Source organism: Panthera onca, chromosome B3 (genome assembly GCF_046562875.1).
Source record: "Panthera onca isolate mPanOnc1 chromosome B3, mPanOnc1 haplotype 2, whole genome shotgun sequence".
Taxonomy (NCBI): domain Eukaryota; kingdom Metazoa; phylum Chordata; class Mammalia; order Carnivora; family Felidae; genus Panthera; species Panthera onca.
Window position 1 is genome coordinate 22,522,549 of NC_138344.1, and position 24,509 is coordinate 22,547,057.

The 24,509-nt window shown below is 37.0% G+C and overlaps 1 long non-coding RNA gene across 1 annotated transcript; it reads left to right on the top strand.

Annotated features, from left to right (window-relative positions):
* Positions 1-4,223: 4,223 nt before the first annotated feature.
* On the top strand, positions 4,224-9,740 carry LOC132668814 (uncharacterized). Its single transcript, XR_009605798.2, has 3 exons — positions 4,224-4,476; positions 5,191-5,528; positions 7,976-9,740. It is a non-coding gene; the product is annotated as an uncharacterized LOC132668814 (long non-coding RNA).
* Positions 9,741-24,509: the final 14,769 nt, after the last annotated feature.

Below are 24,509 nucleotides of genomic sequence, written 5' to 3' on the forward strand. Positions count from 1 at the left end.
TTGTGTTCAAGAGAAATATTTTTTTCTTTCAAGAATTCAAGGTAACTTTTAAAGAACTAAAGAGTAACTTTCCTTTCATGTATGTTCATTTTGGTTTTGTACCAAGATTATCTTTGCCTCGTAAAATTAATTGGCAAGGGTTTTTTTTTTTATATTCTCTACACCTTTATATGTATTCTCCCCCAAATGTTTGGTAAAATTTATCATTGATTCAACCTGAAGTTTCTTCATAACAAAGTGTTTAATTACTGATTAAATTTAATTAATTATTTAGGGTTGCGAATATTTTACATTTATTTTTGATTGGGTTTAATAATCATATTTTCTAAGAATATATCTATTTTTCAAATTTTTGACATAAAGTTGTTGATAATAGTTACTAGTTATGTTTTTATACCTGTAGGAAACTGTGATGGGATTCCTTTCCATTCTTAATATTTCCATTCCTAATATGTTATATATTATATACATATATATAATGTAATTTGTATACAATTAAATATTATATGCTTATATATTTAATTATATAGAATATATATGACTATATAATTATTTGTACCTTTGTATTCATAAATATATTATAATTATACTTATATAAGCATATTTAAAATACATTTTAATTACATATGCATATAATATATATAATTTAATATATAATTTTATATATGTGTATATATGGAAAAAGAAAAAAGAGAAAAAATAATGAGCAAATAATATAATAAATTGCCATTAACTCATCACTCAGTTTCAAAAGTCATAAACTTATACCCAAATGTTTTCTCTGAAATCCCATAATCCTCTTAACATGAACACACATGCAAAATTATTTTTAAATAAATTACAGAGATCTTTTGACCATTTAGTAAATTCAGTTAAGAATAGACTTTTTGTACTGAGTTATTTTCCTTTTCATACTGACTTGTAGCCTATTAGATTCAAAAATATATCTATTTTTAACATGGGCCCTCCCTGATCAACCTATCTAAAATAACATCTCATGTCAAGTTCTGTTATTCCCTTACTTACTTTTTTTCTCTCTTTAGCACTTGCTAAAATCCAAGGTTTATTAATTAATTAGTTAATTAATTAATTAATTTATTTATTATTGTCTGTCTTCCCTATGAATGAAAACTACTGTCTGATTTGTTTCCTACAGTTTTTCTGGTGGCCAGAACAGCAATTTGTACATAACAGACATTCAATAAGGATTTGTTGGATGAATTAATTTATTTGTAATAGACTGATATACATTCTGGATATACTAGTCTGGATATATTAAACTCTTGTTGCTTATTTCACTTATATCCAATCTTTGTAGGTTTATGATGCCTTTTTATGTACAGATGTATTTAATTTTAATGTTGTCAAACTAATAAATAATTTTTGTATGATTATCTACTTAAATATCTGTCCTTATCCTGAGAATATAAAAAAAAAATCATTCTATATGTTCTTGTAAGGATATATTTGATTTTGCCTTTCACATATTTTTCTGAAACATTTTTATAAATTGTGTCTGTCAGAAATCTACATTTTTTTCTTGAATGGATAGTCTGATGACTTTGTTCAATAGTTTACCTTTTGCCTATTGATCTGCAATGCCATTTATTCTCATTTAGGTTTTGATTTTCTACTACAGAAAATTTATTTATTATTTGTTGTCTATAAACCATTGCCACACTATTTTAATTTCCATAGCTTCATTATAGGCTTTGCTAGGTTTTAACTGGTCAATGCCCACACACTTTGGTTCCTATCTCAGGAGTCCCCCAAAACACTCCCAGGTACCCAGACAGGCTGTTATACTCACAGTTACTGTTTATTATAGTAGAAGGATACAGATTAGACCAAGAAAGGAAAAGGTATGTACAACAGAGTCTAGTAGCGACTAGGCATGAGCTTCCCTTATGTTTTTCTAGTAGAGTTAGACATCACTTAATATTCCTTGCCATTATATGTAATAAAATGCGCAGTATTGTCAACTGGGAAGGTTTACATATGTCTTGGTGTGTGGGGCTTTTATTGGTGTTAGTGACATAGACAAGAACCACCCACATGACTGACAGCTGCTCAGTTTCCAGTGGCCCCACCCCTCACAATCAAAGTAATAAGAAAAACTGCAGTAAAGGGTTAACATGGCAGCCTGAATCCCCAAAATCCACGTTCCAAAGGTCTTCAAGACTGACCCCTGATGGGCTCTTGGAGATAACTTCTGAGCCCTGGGGATACGCTGCCTGATATGTCTCTGTATTCTTAAGGCACAAGATGGTATAGGCTAATTCTGTGATTTATGGTGAACATCTGTTTTTGCATGTGTGCAGCTCTGGGCCACATTGTGACATATCAGGCAGCATATCCCCAGGGCTCAGAAGTTATTTCCAAGAGCCCATCAGGGGTCAGTCTTGAAGACCTTTGGAATGTGGATTTTGGGGATTCAGGCTGCCATGTTAACCCTTTACTGAAGTTTTTCTTATTCAAAATCATTTTAATTTTTCTTGGCCCCATGCTCATCCATGTGGATTTTAGATTTGTTCTGTTGAGTTCAGTGAAATATCCTGTTAATATTTATATTTGAATTGCATTGTATTTAACGACTAAATATCTTTGTGGTATTTAGATTTCTGAAGCAAAATCTTGGTTTTCCTAATTATTTTGATTTTTTTTCTCTCTCTGAAAGAAAATACTATATATATTTCTCCGCCAAAGTGTAGCAAACATGTGTTACACTTATTTTAAGGTACATCACTTTCTTGTGCGCATTATAAATTATATGCTATAGTTTTTTATTTAAGGTATTTGCATCCCTCTTTATAAGTGAGCTTAGTCTGTAATGCTTTGTTTTTATACTTGCCCTGTGTTTTTCTATTTCTTTTTATTTCATTTCTACTCTCTGGAACAGATGATATAAGACTAGAATTATGTTTCTTAAATATAATTTATTATCAATATAATTTTGGTACTTTCACTGAAGTTCATTTTTTAAAGTTTATTTATTTATTTTGAAAAGTGGAGGGGTCAGAGAAAGTGGGGGGGGGGGAGAGAAGGAGTCCCAAGCAGGATCCATGCTGTCAGCCTGGAGTCCTACACAAGGCTTGATCTCACAAACTGTGAGACCTGAGCTGAAATCAAAAGTCAGACTTCATTTCTGGCTGTGGGTGACTGAGCCACCCAGTGCCCCTGTTGAAGTTCATTTTAAAGTATTGATTCAATTAATTTAATTTAGTAGGTTTATAAAAGTTTTCTACCTTATGTAATTACTTTAAGATATTTTTCTAGGAAACAGTCCACTGAAGCTTCAAATTTATTTTACCAATTTATATTTCCTTATAATTTACTTTTTTAAAAGTATATTTTTGTATATAAAAAACTTTAATACAAATGTTAATCATCTGTATTCTTTCTCTTTATATAAAGGGATATGGCTAAGGTTTGTCTATTAGTCTTTTAAAATACTCAACTTTGGTTTTGTTGATCTTTACTTTTAAATCTTTGTCATATTTATTTTTATTTCATTAATACCACCTGGCTGATGAATTTCATCCATCTAATATTTCCATTTAGTCTCTTTTTTTGTTATTTTAAGCTCCGTGTTATTTGCTTTACATCCTTGATGTGATGCTTTTATTTCTGTTTAGCTCTAAAGAACTGTGGTAGTGTTGATGGGAATGTAAATTGGTGCAGTCACTATGGAAAACAGTACAAAAGTTCTTCAAAAAATTAAAAATAGAATTACCATACGATCCAATAATTTCTCTACTGGGTATTTACCCAGAGAAAATGAAAACACTAATTCAAAGAGATATATTCACCTCTGTCTTTATTGCAGCATTATTTGTAACAGCCAAGATATGAAAGCAACTTAAGTTGTAAGGGTTAAATTGTACTATAGGGCTAAGGCTTAGCTTGAAAGATAACTTTGTTCTGACACTGAAGGTCAAAGATGACAACCTTGCTTTTACTCTTGTAAATCATACTTCATACTCTTGTGAATCAGGCTTTACCAATGAAGGAAACAAAACCTCAGAAAGAGCATCAAAAACAAGGTCAAGGAGATCCACTGGTTGCAACTTAGCGGCAGAAAGTCTAAAATAATCACCTCATTCGATAACTGTTTCTGACTCATCTGGCAACTGTTTCTCTGTTCTGTTCCCAGATAATGATAAAACGATGTGATTGGCTTTAAAAACTCTGTACCCCGGCTGTTCGGGGCCACGACCTTATCAAGAGTGTTGGTCCCGATCGGTCGGCCTTGCCTCTCATTGTAATAAACTTTGTTGCAACTGTCACTGGTGCCCGTAGCATTCTGTTTCAGGAGTCGTGTGGATGCAACATTTGGTGCGTTGGCCGGGAAAGTTAAAGGTCTGAAACAGGGCCCTTTCCTTGGATTGTTCTGCCGGGAAAGTTAAAGGTCTGAAACAGGGCCCTTTCCTCAGATTGCTCCACCGACCCCTGAGAGGAAGCTTGGGATTGGGAGAGGTAAGGAATTCTTGGGGCATGCCATTTGAATGACTCAGGAGGGTCTGCTGGACACAGCTATAGACCCAGAGTCAAGGATCCTACCGGGATGCCGGTGGACCCCATTTGGTTTGGTTTTTGTCAGGAAGGATCCTATTTTCAGGTGGCTGCCACAGCCTACTGGCCTTGAGATCTCAAACTTGTGTTTTCTCTCTGTCTTAATTGTCTTTTTCCTGTTGACTGTCTGTGCATCCTTGTCAGTTTTGCCTATCTTTGTCATGGGTCAGAATCAGAGTACCCCCACCCCTCTGAGTCTCATACTAACCCATTTCCAGGACTATAGGAGAGCTGCCTCAGTTTTCGGCCTCCACGTTAAGAAGCCAGTCCTTCGAACTCTCTGCGAGGTAAAAAGGACCAGCTTTCAGATGAAATGGCCTCACAGGGGATCTTTGACCTTACTTTGGCATATAAGGTTCATGATATTGTCTTTTCTAGGCACAAAGACCAAATCCCATACATTGGGGCATGGAGAACCCTCATTGAAAAACTTCCAGATTGGTTAAAACTTCTCCTTCCTCTTCCCCCTTGCCTCCCTAAAGTACAGGCTTTTAGTACTCAAAGGCAGCCCATCTGGAGCTCAGAATAAGAATCTTGATGGGACTAAGTGGCTGCCCCCTCTGCACTCTTGCCCAGAAACCTTGGCAATGATCTCGTCCCTCTGCTCTGATCTTACAGACATTCCCTTACAGGACCGTGATATCAGCATGTTTTCAGATGGCAGTAATTTTGTATCTCAAGGGCAAAAGTATGCCAACACTACAGTGATGACAGACCGTGAAATTTTATGGCAACAGACCCTTCCCCCAGAAACTTCAGCCCAGCACACAGAGCTCATCGCACTAACAAAAGCCCTAAAACTTGGAAGAAACAAGTCTAAAGTGCCTTGGAGCTACCGATCTTGACAGAGCCCTTGCTTCCACTGGAGCCCAATTACACTCCTAAAGATTTGGAGTGAATTTCAAGAAAAGGGGGAAGTAAGATGCCGGGACAAAAGTGGTTTCAGGATCCTGAAGGTAAGATACTCTTCCCCGTGGCACTCGGGTGGCGGGAGTGCTGGAGAAAAGAGAGACGCTCTCCTGCTCCAGGAGCCTGTAAATCTGGGACAATTTCAGACCTGAACCCACAAAATCCTTGGAGGAAGACAATGGCTTTCTTTGTAGAATTGGATGAACGCTGTGAATGGAACATCCCTGTCCATCTGCTGAGCTTTTCATGACTCTAGGACACAGGTGGTTCAAACGGACAATCCCGCAGAGTTAAACCTGTGTTTGGTTTGGGGTTATGGGTTGCCCTCAGTTCCCAGGGCAGCAGAGGCACTGTCTGTCTGTCTGTGCTCCATCTCCTTCCTCCACCCCTTTGTCACCAAGAAGCAAGGAAAGAAAATCTCTGTGAAGATTGTAATGCTTCTAAGACTGTTGATGAGATGTGTGACTGTTTAAAGTAGATAAAGCTTGTGATTCCCACCCTCCCGTGACATCAACATGCAGCCGCTGGTGATGAGGGAAGGAAGGAATCCAAGTTCACATACAGGCTGGGTTGCATAGGTCGCTGGAGGGAATGCCCACGTTGTGCCCAGGCCAGCCCAATGTGGCTGCGTGATCGGAGCTGCAAGCCTGTGGCCGGCTGATGGTGGGTGTCCTAACTCCACTGCTAGGCACTGTCACCTACTCCCCATGGCTGTCCATGCCTCTGCGCCAAGCTACCGAGGGCACTTTGTCTCGGGAGAGGAGGAGACACTAAGCCTGGCAGGAAAAGTGTGTAATTTAGAGAAGGAACCAGAAAGTAGGAGACAGGTATGTTGAAAGTAGAAAAAAAAAACAAAGATGGTGGACAAGAAAAGTGGCAGGATGGAGGCCGGGTCTAATGTACCAGTGCTGGGAAATCTTGAGTGGGCTGGGCTTCCAGCTCTAGGTAAGAACCAGGAAGCCTGGATAACTGAAGGTACCATGGCTGGTGCTTAAATTTTCTGGGTTTATATAATGATAAGTGTGGGGGACTCATGGGGGACTTTATAAATGTGGACACAGGAATCAAGAACAAAAACTGGCTCAGAGTTTATTCTCTTGGTCCCCCTGGCTCACATCACTGCTCACCACCATAGCTGGGCCACTGCTATTGTTATTTCTCGGGTTAACTATTAGCCCGTACATTATCAATTGATTAGTACAGTTGTCAAAAGGCAAATTAATAAAATAAAAATTATGATTAAGTCCAACTATGTCCCCTTAGTTCCTAATGATGAATCAAGAGATTGATTCACTGACAAGAAAAGGGGGAAATGTAAGGGTTAAATTGTACTATAGGGCTAATGCTTAGCTTGAAAGATAACTTTGTTCTGACACTGAAGGTCAAAAGATAACAACCTTGCTTTTACTCTTGTAAATCATACTTCATACTCTTGTGAATCAGGCTTTACCAATGAAGGAAACAAAACCTCAGAAAGAGCATCAAAAACAAGGTCAAGGAGGGGCGCCTGGGTGGCGCAGTCAGTTAAGCGTCCGACTTCAGCCAGGTCACGATCTCGCGGTCTGTGGGTTCGAGCCCCGAGTCAGGCTCTGGGCTGATGGCTCGGAGCCTGGAGCCTGTTTCCGATTCTGTGTCTCCCTCTCTCTCTGCCCCTCCCCCGTTCATGCTCTGTCTCTCTCTGTCCCAAAAATAAAAAAAAAATAAAAAAAAATAAAAAACGTTGAAAAAAAAAAAAAACAAGGTCAAGGAGATCCACTGGTTGCAACTTAGCAGCAGAAAGTCTAAAATAATCACCTCATTCGATAACTGTTTCTGACTCATCTGGCAACTGTTTCTCTGTTCTGTTCCCAGATAATGATAAAACGATGTGATCGGCTTTAAAAACTCTGTACCCCGGCTGTTCGGGGCCACACTCTTATCAAGAGTGTTGGTCCCGATCGGTCGGCCTTGCCTCTCATTGTAATAAACTTTGTTGCAACTGTCACTGGTGCCCGTAGCATTCTGTTTCAGGAGTCGTGTGGATGCAACAAAGTGTCCATTGATAGATGAATGAATAAGAAGATGAATGAATAAGAAAGATTTGTACATATGGGGTGCCTGGTTGGCTTAATCAGTTAAATGGCTCTTAATTTTGGCTCAATTCATGACCACGGGGTCGTGGGATTGAGCCCCATGTTTGCCTCTGTGCTGGGTGTGGAGCCTGCTTGGGATTTTCTGTCTCCCTCTCTCTCTGTCCCTTCCATGCTCATGCTCTTTCTCTCTCTCAAAATAAATGAACATTTTTTAAAAAGATGTGTATATATGTATATACAGTAAAACCTTGGATTTCAAGTAACTTCTTTTGCAAGTGTTCTGCAAGATGACCAAACTAATAAATTTTAACTTGACAAACGAGCAATGTCTTGTAATATGAGTATATGTGATGCTGAATGCCACATGATTACAACTGAGTCAATGATTCTTTCTCTCTCTTTTTCTCTTTCTCTCACTGCAGGATTGTGGGTGATTGTCAATGCAATGCCACATTCCTTTCAAAATCCTTGAAAGGAGGCAAAAGCAAATGTCATTGGATAAAGTTTCATGAAAAGAAAAAGATTCCATTGAGCTAATAAATAGCAGCAACTTGTTAGTAATAGTGAAAGTCATCCTACACAATAACCCTCCTCTCTCCTGTCTCCCTCACACCAGCCACGAAGATTTTCAAAGGTAAGTGCAGATTACTTAGTTTCTTTTTCTTTATGTTTTGTATTTTCTTTATTATTTTGTATTATATTACATTATCATAATCATTTTATATGAATATTTTTGGGTTGTGGAACAAATCATATGAGCTTCCATTACATTTTGTGGGGAAATTCACATATATATACAAGTGGTTTGGATTACAAGCATGTTTATGGAATAAATTGTGCTCAAAAACCAAGATTTAATGGACCTAGAAGTTATGCTAAATGAAATAAGTTGTAAGACAAATACCATGTAATTTCACTCATCTGTGGAAACTAAAAAGTAAATAAACAAAAACACAGAATTAGACTTATGGCTGCCAGAGGGGAGGAGTGTGGGTGGATGTACGAAATGGGTGAAAAAGTAGTGGGAGACACAGGCTTCTGGTTATGGAATGAATAAGCCCTGAGAATAAAAGACACAGTATAAGGGATGTAGTCAATGATATTATAATAGCATTGTGTGGTGACAGATTGTTGGTAGCTACATTTGTGATGAGCGTGGCATAATGTATAAACTTGTAAAATCAGTATGTTATACACCTGAAATTAATGTAACATTGTATGTCAACTGTACTCAAATAAAAAAATAAAAATAAAATAATGTGGTAGTTTTAAAATATGTCTACAATATATGAGTCACACCTTCCATCAAAAGTCAGAATATAACCTTTTTCCCATGAATGTGGGCTGCTGAACTTAGTGAAGAGCTTCTCTTAGTGGGTCTTTGTGGATCTTGGACCTCTCAGTTTCTGGGGAAAACCAGCCACCATCTTGAGAGGATGCTTAAGAAGCCCTGTGGAGAGGCCCACATGGAGTGGAATCCATATCAGCACCTACTTCTCAGAAATGTGACTAAACTGCCTTGAAAGTGCATTCTGTAGCTCAAGTGAAGTCTTCAAATGAATGAAGCTCTAGACAACAACTGACTGCTGACTCAGAAAGCCCTCAAGCCAGAATCAATTGAGCTGCTTACAAATCTCTGACATCTCTCTACAAGACATAATCAAACATTACTGTTTTGAAATCACTGTTTGGAGGATGATCTATTATTCAACAATAGATTACTAATGGATTATATTTGCATTATGTTCTATTATTGCGAAATAATTTTTACTAATGAATAATCTAGAAGTATTTTTAATTATTATCATATAATCTTTGTTCATAGTTTTGGTTTAGTTTCTAGTTGTATTTCACTGTGGTTGAAGAATGTTAGATAATAAAGTCTATATATCTTTTTTGAAATTTGTACCTATAGTACATAGTCAATGTTTATAAACGTTCCATGAGTGTATAAAAAGAATAAGTAATTTCCAAATACTTTTTGCAGGGTTAAATATGGGCCTATTTGACAAATATGTGATCAGTGTAATTACTGGCTCATTTATTTTTTTTGTAATTCTGACTATAGTTGATTTTATGTCATGAGGTATAAACAAGTTTAATATTATTATCTATTTCTGATGAGCTGTATACTTGCCCCTCATGTAGTGAATGTATTTATTTCTAATAAATTCTTTTTACCTATGGTTTAATTTGTTTGATGTTAACATTGCCACAGTGGCTTTCTTTTGGTTGGTAAATGTCTGCTATATATTTTTTATATATATACCTTGATACTTTTGTCTCTTTATATTATATGCATGTTTACTTTTGGCATTTTTTATACTACAAAATAATCCAATCCAAATATCTCTTTTTATTATCATCTATTTTATTCACTTAGCCTCCCTGTCAATCAGTGAGTGAGAGAGTCCTGCACTAGGCCTAAGGAATAGCTAAACATGTGAAGGCTGCACACGCAAGCAGAGTGAACAAGCATGGTCTGTGGAAGACAGACTTTGTAGTAACAAGAGGTTGAGGTGGCACTTAATTCTTGTGACTGGAACCCATAATAAAGAGAATTCTTTGTCTAGAGTTGGTAGAGGGAATTGCAGTTAAGCCATTCAAGATCTCCAGTTTTAGATGTCAGGGTGAAACATATTAATTTTAAGCCTTACACCAAATATATTTTATTTGTTTATATATACTATATTACTAATATATTTCAATTTATTTCAATAATTTTATTGTATGCTATAGATTACTTTAGCTTTTGTTTTTGTTTTTTTCTTTCTCCCTTTCTTCCTTCCTCATCCTTCCCTTTTTTCTTTCTCTCTCTCTTTCTTCCTTCCTTTCTTTTTTTTCCTCTCTCCTTCTTTCTTTCTTCATCATGATAAGTACACTCTTTAATCCCCATCCCCCAACCCACATCTCCTCCAGTAACCATCAGTTTGTTCTCTCTAGTTAAGAGTCTGTTAATTGGTTTGTCTTTTTTCCCCCTCTGCTCTTTTGTTTTGTTTCTTAAATTCCAAATATGAGTGAAATCATATGGTATTTATGTTTCTCTGACTTATTTTCCTTAGCATTATACTCTGTAGCTTCATCCATGTCATTGCAAATGAAATTATTCTTTTCTGTGTGTGTGTGTGTGTGTGTGTGTGTGTGTGTTCATATATACCGCATCTTCTTTATCCATTCTGCTATCAATGGCTCCTTGGGATGCTTCCCATGTATCCTTTTGAATTAGTGTTTTTGTATTTTTTGGGTGAATACCTAGCGGCATGATTACTGAATTGTATGGTATTGTATTTTTAACTTTTGAGGAACTTCCATATTGTTTTCCATAGTGGCTGTACCTATTGCATTCCCACAAGAGGGTTACTTTTTCTCCACATCTCTGCCAACATTTTTTGTTTCCTGTGTTGCTGATTTTAGCTATTCTGACAGGTGTGAGGTGATATCTCATTGTAGTTTTGATTTGTATTTCCCTGATGATAAGTGATATTGAGCATCTTTTCATGTGTCTGTTGGCCATCTGTATGTCTTCTTTGGAAACATTTCTATTTATGTGGTCTGCCCTATTTTTTGGATTATTTTTGGGGGCTGTTGAGTTGTATCAGTTCTTTATATATATTTTAGATATTAACCCCTTATTAGTTATGTCATTTGTAAATATCTTCTCTCATTCAGTAAGTTGCCTTTTAGTTTTGTTTATTTTTTCCTTCCAGTGAAGAAACTTTTTTATTTTGATGTGGTCTCAATAGTTTATTTTGGCCTTAGGAGACATGTCTAGAAAAATGTTGTTATGGACAAAGTTAGAGACACTATTGCCTGTCCTCTCTCCAAGGATTTTTATGGTTTCAGATCTCATATTTAGGTCTTTCATCCACTTTGAGTGTATTTTTGCATATGGTCTTAGTAAGTGATCCAATTTCATTCTTTTGAATATGGCTCTCCAGTTTTCTCAACATGATTTGTTGAAAAGACTGTTTTTCCCATTGTATATTTATTCCTCCTTTGTTTAAGATTAACTAATCATATAATTGTAGGCTTATTTCTGGGGTTTCTGTTCTAGCCCATTGATCTATTTTTGTGCCAATACCATACTGTTTTAGTTATTACTGCTTTGTAATGTAACCTGAAATGTGGAATTGAGATGCCTCCAGATTTGTTTTTATTTTTCAAGATTGCTTTGACTATTCAAGGTCTTCTGTGATTCCATACACAATTTTAGGATTGTTCTACCCCTGTGAAAATGCTGTTGGTATTTTGATGTAGGGACTACATTAAATGTGTGGATTGCTTTGGGTTCTGTTTTTATATTTTAATGTCTCTTGCCAAATACTTATAGATTCTATTTATCTATATTTTAAATTTCCTTTTAGATTTTAATAAATATACTTAACTTTATAGTCTTAAATCAATCAGTTAATAAGAGCAGTTCAAGGACCTTGGAACCTATGAATTCTGATTGACTCCTTTTAAACTTTCATATTTTTTCACATATGATATTTTAGCTCTAAATGGTTTTTATACCGCCAAGTTAGTTATTACTGCTCTTATGACAACTATACCATTATTTTATATCTTCATGCTGCTTGGATGAATCTGTTGGAATGCTGGGTAGAGGATCTTCTCCTTCACAGTTGCTTTGTGTGTGCTTCTGCCAGATGACTACAGTTGACACAGTGATGTCCACCCTGATATTCCTTCAGGAATAAGATGCTTATTGCCCTCAGACTGACAGTCCCACCAACAGACAGTGGTCAGCTGTCAGCCCCCTTATGACATTGCCCTGTGACTGAAGGTCACAAGCATCCAGAGACTTGTCATCTCAGAGTTCTATAGGCCCTACTTCTTGCCCTATTCAGAACAATTTTTAAGGGCCATCTAATCTTTAGAACTCCTTGAGGGGTTGGCTGAAGCTTGCCTTTCCCTGTGCTGAGTCTTTCATTCTTCCCCTAATTCCAGGTGTAGATTTCAAGAGCACTTTAATAATCCTTCTGCATATTAATTTTTATCTCAAAATCTGTTTCACATGACAGTGCTGCAGTGTAATTACCATCCAAGATGAAATTTCTATCAGTGTCTTAGCTTGTGTACTCCTAGACTATAAGGAAAGTATAAATTCAGGCACAAATATACTGGAAGTGTCAACATTTTCCTACTAATTCTTAGGGGAGACCTTGTTTTACCACTCCAAATCTGGGATTAGACAGATAGGCTTTCTGTTGTTTCCCTAAACCCGTGGGAGGTTGATTGTTTTTCTGTCTTCTTTACTTGTTGAGGAAGTGTCAGCATATAAAGCAGCCTTAGTAGGTATAATTTCTATGTCATACAGCCCAAAGCACCACCTCCTCCCAAAAGATGAAGACATCAGTAGGGTCTCTTCATGTCTTCACTGTTCTGGATTAGTTTCTTTTTAAACTTCAGTCTTGGGGATTTACTTTGCTGGGAACTCAGCTATCCTTTAAAAAGTATGTTTGCTACAGTACTCAGCAACTTTAAATATTCTTGACTAGATACATATTAAATTATCTTGTCTATCTTATTGCTGTGAATGAATATCTTCTCATTATAAATGATATGAGCATTTGTTTATGTGTTGATTTCTTGTGAGTTTGGGTTGTACAAATCATCCTTTCAGAAGTCTATCTTTGTATGAACTGGTATACTGAGCATCTAAAACTGAAAAGCTCTCCTCCAAGTGGAGAGACTGTCTTGATAGTGCCTGAACAGCTAATATGCCCATCTTGAAGACATCTGTTTAGCTGAACACATTATCTACTTAAAGAAATAAGGTACTTACGTTCATTTAGTTAAGGAAGTCCAAATACCCTGTACTTTTACATTCATTCATTCATTCATTCACTCATTCTTCCTGTAACCCTGATCTGGCTCAAGCTCTGGAGCCAATGAGGACTCAACATATATATTTTGATGAATAAGTGTAAGAAGTGATTTTCCTCATTCTGTACTTCCAAAGAGTGAAGAGAAAATAGACATTAATGAGTTTGTTGGAATAGAACTGACTATGTTAGATTTTTTTTTCCCACCAGACAGAAGAGTAAGGGTACAACAGTCAGCATCAGGTTGTTATCAAATGACAGATTTGAGTATCATCAGTGGAGGAACTTCAACCCTTGCAAAAGAGAACATCGCAATTAACACCTGTCTTCATCTAAGCCTTAAAGCAGCACAAAAATGGCTGTTCACAACCTACTCGGGAACTCTCCAAGACATTATTTATGAATGCCTTCCACCTCATAATGAGTGGTGCTTTTCATAGACCTTAGAATTATTTTCTTTAACTTTAAAAAGATTTAGAAATGTTTTCCTGAATTACTGTGCAGCACAAAAAATGTCCTTAACCACTAGCTGAATCTTTGCAGTAAAAGATTGTTTTGCACTAAATAATTATATTGGAGTAATTATAAATGCTTAGCCCAGAGGAGCTGTAGTCACTTTAACATAATATGTTCTTATTTTGCAAATTAAAATTTTACTTTCTTTTAAGGAGTGATGTAGAATCCTTTCATCTGTTCTACATTGAAGAATATAAACGAGGGAATGGGTACGGACTTTTTCAAGCTGGAAGAATCCTTTGAGATCACTGAAGGGAAATTTCCACTTTATGTAAATATTGACATTATAATAGATGGGACATGTGGGCATTAGAGGAGGAATGCATGGGTCATTTGAAACCAGGGCCATTCCTCCCCACTTTTCTTTATCCTTACCTCAATCCTACCATCATTAAATCTCTTTTCTTTCTTCCACTAATATATACCTGACCTGTCCTGTGCTTCATGCTAAATTGTTAATGGTTGATAATGCCTTGATCTTATACCACTTCCCTAAACAGAATGTTTAGGTAGCATTTGGAAGTTTTTTGTTTGTTTTGTTTTTTAACCAAAAATAAATGAATCTGAAATAGAGATTTTTGGAGCACTGTGTAAACTATTGCATAGGGCCAAAACCAACGATTTAGTGTGATGTTCTTTACAATGTTTCTAAAGTGAAAAAATCTACAATCTACGTGTGAGGTCATTCCCAGTGTGGTCTATAGATGGATTATCCCATGACTGATAACCTTGAAAGATTTTATTTCATATCATCCACCAGCTATTTGGATCTCCCTTAATCTTTGGATGGAGGATGGGCATCACTAATGACCACACAGTCAATTTGTATTGAACACAAACAGCCTAAGTGAGCATTTAAAAATTTCATCCTGGTAATGCCAGTAATTCTAGGAATAACTTCAATTATTTACACATTATAAAATTACCTTGAATTTCTCAGATTGATTTGCTTTTCATCATAGTATCTAGAAACCAGTCCGGGTCAAGGATTTTTTTCTTGCAGAATCTACCAGATTTTAGGAGGGAATCCATAAATGCAAAACGAAAACACAAACTATATGTTAACTTGAAATTGGCAGGGCCAAACTCTTCCTCAGGAGCTTGTGGGTCTATGCCCACCATGGCCTTGGCAAATCTATTTTCTTTTCTCCTCTATTTCTTCTCTGGATGATAGTATAATGCAAGAACCTATCCCCATGTTCAGCCTTCAGGGACACACCACTACTCTCTTTGCCTGGTCTAGCTCCCTTCAAATGTCATCTCTATGCCTCTTTCCAATTTCTCCCTTAGTCTTTGGAATCTGGACTTCATAGACACCTATAACACAATGGCCATTAGTTATTGCTCCCATGAAAATTAAGCTACACAATGACCCTTCTCTACCTGGTCCCCTTCTGGAGACCTTCTCCTCACTATTATTCTGGCATATATCCTGAGGAAATCTAATCATTTTAACATTTTCAGAATGCCCTTTTCCTGCCCACCAGATAAAATAGGTAAACAATAATTACTGTGACATATGAAGATATCTAATGGAGGATAATTTGTACAGCAAAAGGCTGGAAGGTACCAACATCAACAGAAAACTAGTTAAATTGTGAACCATTCTAAAGTGCAACCCTCTGCACAATGAGGTAGGTGTGTCTACACTGGAATGGAAAGATGACTGTGATATTAGCAAATGAAAAAACAAGTTGTGGTATGGTAAAAAGCATGACTTTAGTAGTAGAAAAATAAAATATGATAAAAAAGAAACATGTCTTTAGGAAATGTCTGGAAGGATCTACCAGCATCTGCTAAAAATGGGTAACTCTGAGGACTGAGACCACGATTGAGGGGTAGGAGTATGGGATGAGGAAGACTTATTGGAAAACAATTAATGTGTTTTTTTTTTTTTTGGATAAATTGTGTTTAACGTTAAAAAAGAGGATCCTTCCAACATTTCCATCTTTGAAACATCCTCCCTAACATGGAATCCTCTGGGTTCACCTCCCCTCCTGATTTTTAGTAGGAGTTATACAGGTGTCCATATTTTTAGCTTTTTCTTCAACTGCAACTATTCATCTATGTTTGAGATCTAGCTTTTATTATATTATAATTCATCCTGTTCTCACTTCTGATTCTACGTGTCCACAACACGGCTGTCCCTAAAACCTTTTCCTCTTAATACCTTTCTCTATATTTTAACATTATTCTTCTAAAACAATTTTAAATGTTTTAAATTAATATTAGTTGAATTCTATTGGTCTTATGTAAATTTGTGTTGTTACAATCCGAATTGACACAATCAGTTGTTGATGAGAAACAGAACTTTGACATACACTAACCATTTACTCCTAGCCAAGTCACTAGAGCTCCAAGTCTCTGATTTGTTATCTGTAGAACAGGTATTCAGAATTGTTACGGACCAGTGACTTCTTTGTGCCTGTCAGTGACCTGCTTTTTGAACAAGAGTGTCCCTAGCAGTTATCATATCCTTTCCCACTTTACGTGAGGTGTATGTGAGGGAGAAAACTGACTATTTACTTTCAAGAAAAAAAAAAAAAAACGGTATCTGAAGAGCTGGCTATATTTGAGGAATTATGCTCCAGGAGACTTATCAAAACCTGGAACAAATTTAGGTGATGAAATCCTAGGCTTTGAGCTGATGCTGTCATGGGATGAGACTTTGGGAGACTTTGGGAAGATGTGATTATATTCTTCATGTGAGAGAGCCATAAATCCTACAAATCCAAGAGTAGATTGTGGTAGGCAGCCTCTCAGATAACTTGCTGGTTCCCTCCTCCTGGTATTTGTGTCCTTGTGTAATTCTCCCCCCAAGCATGAACTGAATCTTCTAACATACGAATACAATAATAGTGATGAGATGTCCTTTCTGAGATTGTGTTACAAAAGACTGTGACTACCTTTCTCCCTTCCTTCCTTTCTTCCTTCCTTCCTTCTTTCCTTCCTTTCTCTCTCTCTCTCTCTCTCTCTCTCTCTCTCTCTCTCTCTCTCTCTGCCTCTCTTCTTCACTCTGTCTCAGGAAACCAGCTGTTATATCGAGAGCTTCCCAATGAAGAGGTCCACATGGGTGGCCTTGCTCAAAAGCCAAAAAGGACCTGAGTCCCTCAACCCAAACCTACAAGGAACTGAATCCTGCCAACAGCCACATGGGTGTATTTGGTAGTGGATCCTTGCTCAGGATTTAGATAAGACTAGTTCCAGCTTAATTAGAGACTGAGATGAAAAATGGCTTTAAGTCATGTCCAGATTCCTGACACACAGAAACTATGAAATGACATTTAAGCCACTAAGTTTTGGGGTGATTTTTAAATGAGGCAATAGATAACTAATATACAAGTTAAGTTAGATAGAATTATTCTAAAGTAATCTCTACTTCTGGATCTAAAAGCAAGGAAAGTCATTTCTGGTTGATAAGAAAGTTAAAAACCAATACGGCATATATTTTTTTTATTTCCTTAAAATCCTGATTGTTTTAGGCTTAACAGCAGCTGTGTTTATCTCAATATGAGATGAAATATGTGTGTAATAGTGCCTCAAGTCTAGTATTCACTGCCAGCACCCAAGCACCATGGCCAATGATTTTGGTGGCCCCTAAGTGAAAAAAAATCATTGAATGTTGAGCTTACAAATGCAATGTTATAAAATATCAAAATTGTGGTCATTATAATTCTCCCAGGTTTCTATCTTGAAATATGGGGGCTTAGCATGGATACTCCCCCCATCATTTTTTTTCCAAACATCTAACAGAATAAGATCATCAAGAAGTATTGAATCACTATATTGTACACCTGAAAGTAATATTACACTATGTTAACTAACTGGAATTTCAATACAAAATTAAAAAAAAAAAAAGATCATTAGGATGCTTTGGTGGCTCAGTCATTTAAGTGTATGACTCTTGATTTCAGCTCAGGTCATGATCTCATGGTTTGTAAACATCTGTAAACAAGGCACTACTCTTTATAGAAACAAAAGATGAAGTGGTCTAGGCAGCAACAAAGTAAGCATGAGAAGACACTATGTACATGCATATAACACAAGGTGGAAGACGCCAAATGCCACAGTGAGATATCAGTAAAGTGGCATGTGATTTGAAACTAGAAAGACTTTAGAGCTAATTCAGAGGATCAGTGAAAATTACATCTAGAGGATGTTACCCACAACAGCTCAGAGTCCTTGTGAGCTCTATACCCAGAAATGGATGACACACCTGAGGCCATATCACCTTTCTTGCTCACACTTACTACAGTGAGGTTGCTTCAGGGTGTCCTCTCACCTGTATGGTCAAAATCTTCCTTTGGGTATGAAGTTCTGGTTCCCTACTTCTTTGAAGCCTGATTATATTTCATTCTACACATATGGTGCTGTGCTCAGTCACAGCGGGGCATGTAGGCAACATTTCCTGAGCCAGCCCCAGACAGTTTCCAAGTCTTGAATCATCTGTTTACCCTAGAAGGTTTAGAGGCAAAGGTAATACTTGTGATGTGCCATGAAGAATAGTGGATGTGGTGAGTGGCAGTGTAAAAGGAAGTGCTCAACAACACTGGAGGAGAATATTCCAGGTTCTTAGCTTAAAGGCTATAGGTAGGTAAGTATTGTACCTTTTCCTTCTTTGTGTTCAAACTAAGAAGTTTCAGTGGCCAAAAGATTGGTTTATACAATTATCTTTGTAATTGGAAGCTTGTATAATGGATAATGTTTGTCTCTAAGATAAATTCTAAAGGAATTTGCCTTTGTGACTGTTTTTATTCACTGTAACTTAGAGGACAGATTAGGAGTAGTTGAAGAATGTGTGTTTTCAGTAGCTTTTTATATAAAAACTACATAACTTAGGAATTTGATGTATGCTATCAGACAAAGAGGGCTCTAACTATGCTCTATAAAGTATGAAACAGAAAGAGATGAGAAAAATGCCGGAAGTTTCCCTCTTGGCCTCTCAGTAAATTAACTCCTTTGCAATGTGGGTTGTCATGGTAACAGGAAGGCCTATGGAATTATGACATTGAAGAAGATATTGTAATTTGGGGACCATTAAATTCATTGTGAAAGCTATTTCTTTGAGTTACACTTGAAGAAGGGTATATTTGACTCCCAGGAAAAATTTGGGATATCATGAGGTTAATAAATTCTTCCAAGACCATTCTTTTCTCTATCATCATGGAGTTTTAGGACAAAAGAACTATAGGAAGTTGCACGCATGGGACAGATTTTGGCAGCAGTGTGAATCATGGTGTCATGTTGGAAAAGAGTGGATTAGAGTAAGGATAGGGATTTAAAGATGTAATGAAGGACAATAAGATATCATGATGTTTGGAGAAGGGCTGCAAAATCAGTGGCCCCAAGCCAAACATCAGAAAAAATAATCGGACATGGTGCACTGTACAGAATGGGTGAAAGAGGGTGGAGATGAGTCATCAGAAGACTATTGCAATAGCTCAGCCTCAGGAAACAGAACATGTATTGCTGTGACTTCCTGAGTCTAAAAAAAGATCAATGATCTCAAAGAGATTTTAATGTACTAAATTGAGAAGCCAGTAGGAGACTATTCCTAACTAAGTTATATGAACTTTCAATGAGAAAAGCATGCAATTCCTTTGCTTCAGTTTTATGGGGATTTGAAATTTAGGCTGAGGTATTTCTAGCTAAGCCACAATCAATTCCCATTTTGCTAAGCTTTGAGGAGATAGGAATTAAATGAGGGGCATTAATTCTGCTGAGAAAAGTGAAAGTGGTCTGCAAGAATTTAAGGCTGCTTTTCTGAATGTTTGTTGACAAGATATAAGGGTCTTGGCCTGGGAAACTGCACAGAAACTCCTTGGAAGCCCAAAGGCAAAGAGAGAAATAAGGCATGAAAAAACACTAGGGTAGTGTCTTTGGTGCTGCCACTGAGCATAATCCCAGATCCTCATCCCCATGTGGCATGCTCATCCTTTCCCCCAAACCATGTACATGCACATAGCAGTCCTTTGGTCCCAGGACCCTTTTCCCTGGTGAGCTTTCACTTTCTGTGGGCTGCCGAGGCTTCTGAATGAGGGTGTTCCTGGAAGAAATATACCTATGCCATCATAATTTACCTGTAATCTCTTCTTAAGAATTTTAATTGTTAGGGGCTCCTGGGTGGCTCAGTCCGTTAAGCATCCAACTTCAGCTCAGGTCACAATCTCACGGTTTGTGGTTTGTGAGTTCAAGCCCTGCGTTGGGCTGTGCTGACAGCTCAGAGCCTAGAGCCTGCTTTAGATTCTGTGTCTCTCTGCCCCTTCCCTGCGCTCTCTCTCTCTCTCTCTCTCTCACACACACACACTCTCTCTCTCTCTCTCTCAAAAAATAAAATTAAAAAATAAATAAAAAGAAAAAAAAAGAATTTTAATCTTGTAAGAGCAATTAACATGAGATCTACCTTCTTAAATTTTCAAGTGTACGTTATTATTGACTGTAGACACAATGCTGTGTAGATCTATAGAATTACTCACTTTGCATAATCAAAACTTTATGCCCGATGATTAGCAGCTCCCCATTTCCCTCTCCCCTGACCCCTGCCTATCACCTTTCTACTCTGAATTATATAAACCATGATAGTTTCCTGTTACATTAACTACAAGAAAGCTCTGGTTGTGATTTGTGTTTTCTGTTCCAGCAACATGTCCAGGACCTGAGAAGGATATTTGTTGGATGTTTACTTTTCTTATTCTTATTTTCCTCTTTTCCATGATTTTTCTTCTTAAAAATGTTTCCAGCTTTTATTGAAATATAACTGATATATAACATTGTATGAGTTTGAGGTATTCAATGTGATGATTCAATACATGTATATATTACAGAATGATTACTACAATATGGTTAGTTAATCCTTCATCTCACATTATTACCAGTTGTTGGTGCTATTGTTTATGATGAGAAAAATCCCATTTACAATAACATCAAAAACAATAAAATACTTGGGAATAAATTTAACCAAGGAAGTGAAAAATCTATACACAGAAAACTGTAAGACATTGATGAAAGAAATTTAAGACATAAATAAATGGAAAGACATCCATGTTTATGGATTGGAAGAGTTAACATTATTAAAATGTCCAAACTACTCAAAGCCATATATAGATACAATGCAATCTCTATCAAAACCGTATCAAATTTTATTTCTTAATTTAAAATTGGGAAATATTAATATTTCTCTTAATGTAAAATCTTTGTTGACATAAACTGGTTGTATGAAAAATGTTTACATAAAAAAACAACATCTCAATTTTATTGAGCTATTTTTTATTTTGATGAGAATCAAAGTCTTCTTTGTTCAAAATTGATATATATGAATCCTGCTTTGGGCTTTTTTACTTAATGATTTATTTTCTAATTTGGAATATCATTTTTTCACATATGATCATTCTGTGTAAGTTAAATAACCTAAATTTATTTATTGGCTTTGAGAAATGTCCTTCAAATATAGTGTTTCTGTAATAAAATGAATGTGCATTTTCATGAAATGCACATCTTTCACAAATGTACTATGACCTGAAGCCATACAATGGCAGTCCCAGTTACCTCTGCCACTTCAACAACTCTGAACCAGCACCTGTCTTCACCATCCATTGCCCAAATACATGCATCCTACAAAGGCAATCTGATCACTGGCATTTATCCCACCCAGTCTCCTGTCCCCTGCCCTTCTGTCTAGTCACAATCTTCTTATGATATTTAATGCTAAGATAACCATAGAATTACAGTCTTATTCCAGGCCCTGAAATGTCATGTGAAGCCAGAGACCACTGATTTCCACTCTTTCAAAATAAGAAAAGCCCCATTTACTACACTGGCATTTTGTGTATGTGCACCAGAAGGTATGGAATTTAAATCATCCCTGTATTGTTCAACACCCGCTTTGTGAATAGCAAAGCAAATCCAAGGGACTAGAGGGAGTATCCAGCCCACTTCAGGGAGGAACAGTGTCCTCCACCAGCCTCTCAGCCTCTTCTAGACTCAGATACTTCTTTATATGCATCTTTGGCAGAAGGCCCTTCAGGATTATTCTTCAGATATGTATGACATTGTTTTGAAAAGAGCCAGGTCTGTTTACTTTTAGTAAAATAAAAAAAAAGTCAGATACAAATAATTGAGAATGTGACATAGTGAAAACACCATGGGCTTGGACATAAATGGTCCTGAAATTGGCACAGGCAGAATCTGAGCTGGGGGCCTCCATTATACCATGTAAAATAGAGCTAATAAGGTATCCTAAAATTATTTTAAAAATTAAAGGAAATAGCATATATGTTAAGAATCATAAAATATTACAAAATTCTTAGATCTCATTTTTTATGATTCTTGTGTACATACTTATTATTCCAAATAGAATTATACTCTGAAGTCTGAAGAGAAGTTCTTCTAATCTCATTTCCCCAACTAATTACTTTTATAAAATGAAAAATTATATATATATATATATATATATATATATATATCTTATCAATTAAGATTTTGAGTTAAATCAATAATTGATGTCTACAGAGGCATATTTAATTATCTATATAAAAAGTGAATATGAGCTTTAATGATACATGTAAATATAAAGTTCATTCTGAAACATCCTATCATTCTTGCACATTTATTGTGTATTTTAATAATTTTGTGTCTAAGGAGCACCTGGGTATCTCAGTCGGTTAAGCATCCGACTTTGGCTCAGGTCATGGATCTCACGGTTTGTGGGTTTGAGCTCCATGTCGGGCTCTGGGCTGACAGTTCAGAGCCTGGAGCCTGCTTTGAATTCTGTGTCTCATTCTCTCACTGCCCCTCCCCTACTTGTGTTCTGTGTCTCTCTGTCTCTCAAAAATACATGTACAAAAAATGTTTAATGATAATTTTGTGCCTGAGATGATTAATTTTCTGTGTCAAATTAGCTAGGCCATACTACCCATATATCTAGTGAAACACCAGTCTTGGTGTTGCTGCAAAGGTATTTTTTAGATGAGATTAACATTTAAATAAGAGGACTCTGAGTAAGACAGATTACTCTCCATTATGTGGTCTTCATCCACTTAGGTGAAGACCTTAAGAGAAAACAGACTAAGTTTCCCTAGAAAAGAGGGAACTCTGCCTCCAGACTGGCTTTGGACTTGAGCTGCAACTCTTTCCTGAGTCTCCAGTCTGCTGTCCTGCCCTGAAGCTTGTGGACGTGCCAACCTATATAACTGTGTAAGCCAATTTCTTAAATAAATCTCTCTGTATATACATGCACTATTGCTTTGTTTCTCTGTAGAACCCTGACTTAGACAGTTTTCTTTCTCCCCATCTCCTTCCCAAGGACAGGAGAGACTGAACATAGGGCAAGGAAAGCTCCTGGAAAACAATAAATTCACTTGCTCTTTCTCTCTGTTCAGCTTCTCCCTTATTGTAGCATATTTTCCCCTGCTTTGCAGATTAGATACTAAAGCTACCTGGTGGGTGAAAGGTGGTCAAGATGCATTACTTGTCTCTCTCCCTTCTTTCTTCTTTTTCCATTTGCATCCAATTTTTGGTGGGAGACTGACTCATATTGGGCATGTGAACCAGAGATACCCTGTGGAAATCACTTGTGAGATGAAGGGTGAAGCTGTGAGATGAAGCTCATGCACCTGTGAGATGAAGCTCATGCAGCACTAAGCTCTTGATAGGAGAGAAGTTCCAAAAGAATAGAGCAATACCAGACCCTACTCTACAGCTAGAACTGTCCCTTGAATGTGTATCACAGACCTAAGTAATGTTCAAACTTCCTTCAGATGAAACTGGACTACTACCTTAACCATACATAAAAATTAATTCAAAATGGACTAAAGACTTTGTGTAAGCCAGACTAATGCCAACTTGAACAAATTTGCCATGATGACCATTCTGTGACCTGAAGTCTTCTTTCTTTTTGTTTAACCACACCCTTAAGTACATCCTCATGACATAACATCCTTGATCTTCCCTGGAGATATGAATATAACACACACTCATTCTAAATATTCTTCTCCTGGGTGGTTCCTCAGAATGTACTTCAAACCTCTAGGGCTATGAAAGCAGGTTTGAAGGGAGGTGGGGTTGCAGAGATCTACTCAATTTGCAGTCTATCTGTAAGTCCCCCTAATAAAACAGTTCTTGTCAAGCTGGACTCGTCAGCCTTTTTCTTCAGTCTTATAGCTGTCAACCTTTGGAAGTCATTTTGAATATACGTCACTTTCATGGAACAATTGGCCAGCCAGCAAACTCCTCCAAGAGGAGCCTGGAGATTTAATAATGGGTGAGAGGAATGAAGCTTTCTTGGAAATCCTGAGGTGGCCAACCACCTTGATATGGAGAGGCACAGTTTATTTGCTAGATGCAAACACCACGTGAGTATGGGGATGCCCCTAAATTACCAGCTAGGTTAGAGTGCCTACTGTTACAAAATTGCATTACCACTGGGTTAAAGAAGGCTACAGACCAGTGGTGGGTTGGCCACTTCTTTGGGCTGTTTATATGGCCACTGATACCCAGCTAGTGGCAGAAGAGAAAGTAAGGAAGTTGGAGGAAAAATTACAGCTGGAGAAAGACCCAAGACTATCAGCATCCCTTTTGGCTTCCAACTTGATGCATAAGATTTAAGCCTGGGATG